The sequence below is a fragment of the Dendropsophus ebraccatus genome, chromosome 15, assembly GCF_027789765.1.
Source record: "Dendropsophus ebraccatus isolate aDenEbr1 chromosome 15, aDenEbr1.pat, whole genome shotgun sequence".
In the NCBI taxonomy this organism is placed as follows: domain Eukaryota; kingdom Metazoa; phylum Chordata; class Amphibia; order Anura; family Hylidae; genus Dendropsophus; species Dendropsophus ebraccatus.
Genome location: NC_091468.1, coordinates 38,091,745 through 38,097,618, shown reverse-complemented (window position 1 = coordinate 38,097,618; position 5,874 = coordinate 38,091,745). Strand labels below are relative to the sequence as shown.

Sequence of the window (5,874 nt, the reverse complement as noted above, 5' to 3'; positions counted from 1 at the left end):
TGGTACTGTTTTTTTATTTATTTTTTTACAGCGTGTGTCGTGCGATATAATTATTGATATCGTTTTATAGATTGGGTCGTTACGGACGTAGCAATACCAAATATGTATGGGATTTGTGTTTTTGATCACTTTTATGTAATGTTTTATAGTGTATGGGGAATGTAATGCATTTTTATTATGGGGGAGGGGGGGCTGGGTGGATTGTGTTTGGTGCACTTTTTTTTTACTTTTTTACACTAGTGTACATTACTGTACACTAGTGTAAGACTTAGATCACAGTATACAATACACTGTACTGCTTCTGCAGTACAGTGTATTGTGTCATGTGACCATCCTGCTGACAGGCAGTAGCACAGCCACCCCTGTCAGCAGGATGGCTTATCCATGGTAATGAAGGCCCCCGGAGTTACCATGGAGACGTCGGAGGGACCGGACGACGACGCGGGACCTCCGATCACGTAAGTGGACCTGCGGCGCCGTCCGGTACACACCGGAACCTGTTAGATGCCGCTGTCATGCTTTGACAGCGGCATTTAACGGGTTAAACTGCCCGGAGCGGAGAATTTTCCGGTAATTTATTCCGATGCGCCCGTCGTTAAAAGGCGTACGCATCGGAATAAAGCCCATTAGTGGCCGCCGTGAAAAGGCAGCATGGCGGTCACTAAGGGGTTAATAAGAACACATTTCCTTCTACTAGTCACTAAGGCTCCATTCACATGGAGTAAAACTGGTGGAATTCCGCCAGCCTCCATGTCATAATTGCAGTCTATAGGAGGCTCGCGCACCACCTCTCTCCGCGCTGAAGAATGGACATGTGGAGAGACGCAGAGAGAGGAGGCGCGAGAGCCTCCTATAGACTGCAATTATGACATGGCACGGCAATTATGGCAGTTTTACTCCGTGTGAATGGAGCCTTAAGGTCCTTTAACTGATATACAGCTGTGGTGGGTGCAGGTCAGGGCCGCTTTAACCAGAGGGCACATGGTGCACGTGCACCGGGCCCACTGGTTAAAGGGGCCCCCCCCGAGCAGGCCGGCCGTTGCTGTGTGCGACCAGTGCGGTCGCACAGGGCTCCGGCCGCCAGCCTGTCAGGGGGGAGCGCCATGGATGGGTAATCTACTTACCCCTCCATGGCGCCCCCTGCAGGGCCCCCCCGTCCGCCGCTGCTGCGGCGCTTCAGCAGCAGCGATACTGACAGAGAGAGAGCCATTGGCTCCCTCCCTGTCAGTCACTCTTGTGGCCGCACTTCCTGCGGTCACAAGAGGCCGCACTCTCCCTCTAGCGCCCGACGTCACTGGAGCGTCGGCGCGAGGGTAAGGGGAGTGCAGCCTCTTGTGACTGCAGGACGGGCGGCCACAAGAGGGAAGAGAAGAGGAACGCGTGGACCTAGGTGAGTAACAGTGTTTGTTTTTTTCAATATTATATGGGAGGGGGAGCGCATATGCTATTGGGGAGCACAGGGGGCTATATACTATGGGGGGGGCGGCTATATACTATGGGGGAGCTATATACTATGGGAGGGGCGGCTATATACTATGGGGGAGCACAGGGGAGCTATATACTATGGGGGAGCACAGGGGGCTATATACTATGGGGGAGCACAGGGGGCTATATACTATGGGGGAGCACAGGGGAGCTATATACTATGGGGGGGCGGCTATATACTATTGGGGAGCACAGGGAAGCTATATACTATGGGGGATTATATACTATTGGGGAGCACAGGGGAGCTATGTACTATGGGGGGGGTGGCTATATACTATGGGGGAGCACAGGGGAGCTATATACTATGGGGGGGCGGCTATATACTATTGGGGAGCACAGGGAAGCTATATACTATGGGGGGTTATATACTATTGGGGAGCACAGGGGAGCTATGTACTATGGGGGGGGCGGCTATATACTATGGGGGAGCACAGGGGAGCTATATACTATGGGGGGGCGGCTATATACTATAGGGGAGCACAGGGGAGCTATATACTATGGGGGAGCACAGGGGAGCTATATATTATGGGGGGTTATATACTATTGGGGACCACAGGGGAGCTATGTACTATGGAGGGGCGGCTATATACTATGGGGGAGCACAGGGGAGCTATGTACTATGGGGGGCGGCTATATACTATGGTGGAGCACAGGGGAGCTATATACTATGGGGGAGCACAGGGGAGCTTTATACTATGGGGGAGCACAGGGGAGCTATATACTATGGGGGAGCACAGGGGCTATATACTATGGGGGAGCACAGGGGAGCTATGTACTATGGGGGGCGGCTATATACTATGGGGGAGCACAGGGGAGCTATATACTATGGGGGAGCACAGGGGAGCTTTATACTATGGGGGAGCACAGGGGAGCTATATACTATGGGGAAGCACAGGGGATATATACTATGGGGGAGCACAGGGGGCTTTATACTATGGGGGAGCACAGGGGAGCTATATACTATGGGGGAGCACAGGGGAGCTATGTACTATGGGATGCAGCTATATACTATGGGGGAGCACAGGGGAGCTATATACTATGGGGGAGCACAGGGGAGCTTTATACTATGGGGGAGCACAGGGGAGCTATGTACTATGGGGGGCGGCTATATACTATGGGGGAGCACAGGGGAGCTATATACTATGGGGGAGCACAGGGGAGCTTTATACTATGGGGGAGCACAGGGGAGCTATATACTATGGGGAAGCACAGGGGATATATACTATGGGGGAGCACAGGGGGCTTTATACTATGGGGGAGCACAGGGGAGCTATATACTATGGGGGAGCACAGTGGGGCTATATACTATAGGGGAGCACAGGGGAGCTATATACTATTGGGGAGCACAGGGGAGCTATATACTATTGGGGAGCACAGGGGAGCTATATACTATTGGGGAGCACAGGGGTCTATATACTATTGGGGAGCACAGGGGTCTATATACTATGGGGGAGAGCACAGTGGGGCTATATACTGTTGGGGAGAGCACAGGGGGGCTATATACTATTGGGGAGAGCACAGGGGGGCTATATACTATTGGGGAGAGCACAGGGGGGCTATATACTATGGGGGGAGCACAGGTGAGCTATATACTATGGGGGAGCACCGGGGGCTATATACAATGGGGGAGCGCACAGGAGGGCTGTATATAACTGGAGGAGCACATGAGGGTCTATATACTACAGGGACACCTTAAAACTATGGAGGCACAGAGGGGTGTAACTATGTAAGGGTACGGAGGGGTGTAACTACTATATAGGGTTACAGGGGACCTAACTACTGTATGTGTTGGAGCCTAAAATATTTCTCTGACAGATTCTGTGATTCTCTGTAATATGTAATCACTGTATGGTGGAAATAGTGTTATAAGGTAACTACTGTATGTATTGGGGCTCTTGATACAGTGTGGGGGCAAATTCAGTACATTATACAATGTGCCGAAAGGGAAGGGGGGGCCCACTCTTGAGGGCTGTGCACTGGGCCCACCAATGTATTAAAACGGCCCTGGTGCAGGTGTGAGTCAAGAGGACTGGTGTTGTTGTTTCAGCTCAGCCAAAAATGGTATTGTCGTGACGCCAGTGCTTGTCTAGCACACAGGTGTGATGTTGGTAGATCAGAAGTACATGGTACACATAAAACATTAACCAAAACCTTCCTCTGCTGTGCAATACATATAAATAGAAAATACTGACATCTAGTGGTGAAACTTCAAACTATTTAATCAACACTGTTAACCTGAGGAGGAAGTTTTTTGAGAGGTGCACAGGACAGACAAAAACACCTGTGGGGGGGGATACCATACAGCTCTTTATCATCATCATCATCATCACTGTGACCAATGCAGATCACCTCTTGATTCACCACTAAATATCACTTTTATCCCATGCTCCACACTGGCTTCTCCTTAGCCTGCTGTAACCTTGTTCTCTTCTGTTTGGGTGTTAAAGGGGTACTCCAGCGAAAATCTTTTTCTTTCAAATCAACTGGTTTTAGAAAGTTATATAGATTTGTAATTTATTTCTATTCAAAGTCTCAAGTCCTCCCATACTTATCAGCTGCTCTATGTCACAGTGCTCTCTGCTGCCACCTCTGTCTGAGACAGGAATTTTCCAGAGCAACAGAAAATCCACATAAAAAACCTCTCCTGCTCTGGACAGTTCCTGTCTCGGACAGAGATGTCAGCAGAGAGCACTGTGTTAGACTGGAAACACCATTTCCTGCAGGACATACAGCAGCTGGTAGCATGGGAATACTTGAGATTTTTGAATAGAAGTAAATTACAAATCTATATAACTTTCTGAAACCAGTTGATTTAAAAGAAAAAGATTTTTGCTGGAGTAACAAATATGGAGAAAAGTCCCATGCACTCGTTTGACAGGATTCTGGCGTGGATGAGTACATCTAGGCCATTTATATTCCTTTCCATTGTTTCATCTGGCACCACCTTTTGTTTCCATTAGCCAAGTTCACAGTCTAGTACTGTCTGTAAAGATGTTTACTTTTCCCTGCAGATAAATTAGATTTATTAAATTTGTGCAATTATTTGAAAATTATTTGAAAAGAATTGAAAATTACAAGGAGACTTCACCATTTTTTCCCTCAACATTGAGTGACTCCATAATTTCTTACCTTAATCTGGAAATTTCATTACATTCATTACAGTAATTTCCTTTTGATATGTTTAATGGATGTTTAATGGAGCCACAATGTTCAGCTAGCCATAGAATGTATCCATCATGCTAGCCATAGTCCGGGTTCACACGCTGTATGACACCGGCCGTTCTGTAACCTGGCCGTGTCACAGAATGGCTGGTGTCAGTGAAATTCATCCCAGCCGATGAACCGGCCGGATGAACTACATTTCTGTTCAATTGTGATGCGGGTGCATTCGGGTCCGCCCGCATCCCAATTCACCATAGCAGACAATGGAAAGTGTGGCCAGAGCCGCACTTTCTATTGTGAGAGCTGTCAGTGTTGTGCAGCCGCCTTTCAATGAATAGTGGCCACAAAAAAAATGACGTCAGTTTTTTGTGCGGTCGCTAGGAATCCCGGCCAGAGTGCATACACTCCGGACGGGATTTTCTCTGACTTTAATGCAATGTATCTTTTCTATTGATCACAGATGCTGTTGCAATTTGCAACAACGGCCTTGATTAATAGGAAAAATACGTTGTGTGAACATAGCCATAGGCTGTATCATGTTTTCCATGGCTCCCAAGGGCTCCATCCAACTTCTTCAGCCACAGTTAATAAAATGCAGAATGTTCTGGTTTGGACAAACCCAAGCGTGAACAAGTTTTTCTCTCTATCTCTATTAGCCACTAATCCATAATACTGCTCACCTGTTGGTCTTCTCCATAATGGTAAATTTTGCCTATTTGTGTTTAAAGGTAAAGAAAACAACAGGAAAAGGATAAAGGACTGCATTACTGATGCAATGACCCATAACTAACAGAGTCACAGATACAAAAGCTTCTCGTTCTAGCAGCTCACTGGGCCCGTCTCCACTTCGAAAAGTGCTTCAAAGAAAATGAAAGTTCATTGTTACTGGAGACAATAAAGAGTGTTGAACTAAAACTAAGTTAAAACTTTTTTTAAAATGATACTACCATATAAAATGGACATTTTCTATAAACAAAAAGATGTTAAAAAGTAAACCATTCTTTATCACTAGTTGTTCTGTTTTAATGCTACATCACCATTTTTCTCTATTGTTTGGAAGGATACAACCCCTCCATTTCAGTTTGTATTCTTACTTTTATAATATTTGTATATACAATTGGTGCATTTACCCTTGACTTGTCAAAGTTGCTGGCTGCAATCGGACAGCTTAAGTTTTCCTTCTTGAATCAACGCATGAAGCTTAATTGAAATCCCTTAGGCCGTCAT

At 47.0% G+C, this 5,874-nt stretch overlaps 1 long non-coding RNA gene across 1 annotated transcript; it reads left to right on the top strand.

The window, feature by feature from the left end:
* Nucleotides 1-394: 394 nt before the first annotated feature.
* LOC138774477 (uncharacterized) lies at nucleotides 395-5,562 on the top strand. The gene is made up of 2 exons (XR_011360324.1): nucleotides 395-458; nucleotides 5,376-5,562. It is a non-coding gene; the product is annotated as an uncharacterized lncRNA (long non-coding RNA).
* Nucleotides 5,563-5,874: the final 312 nt, after the last annotated feature.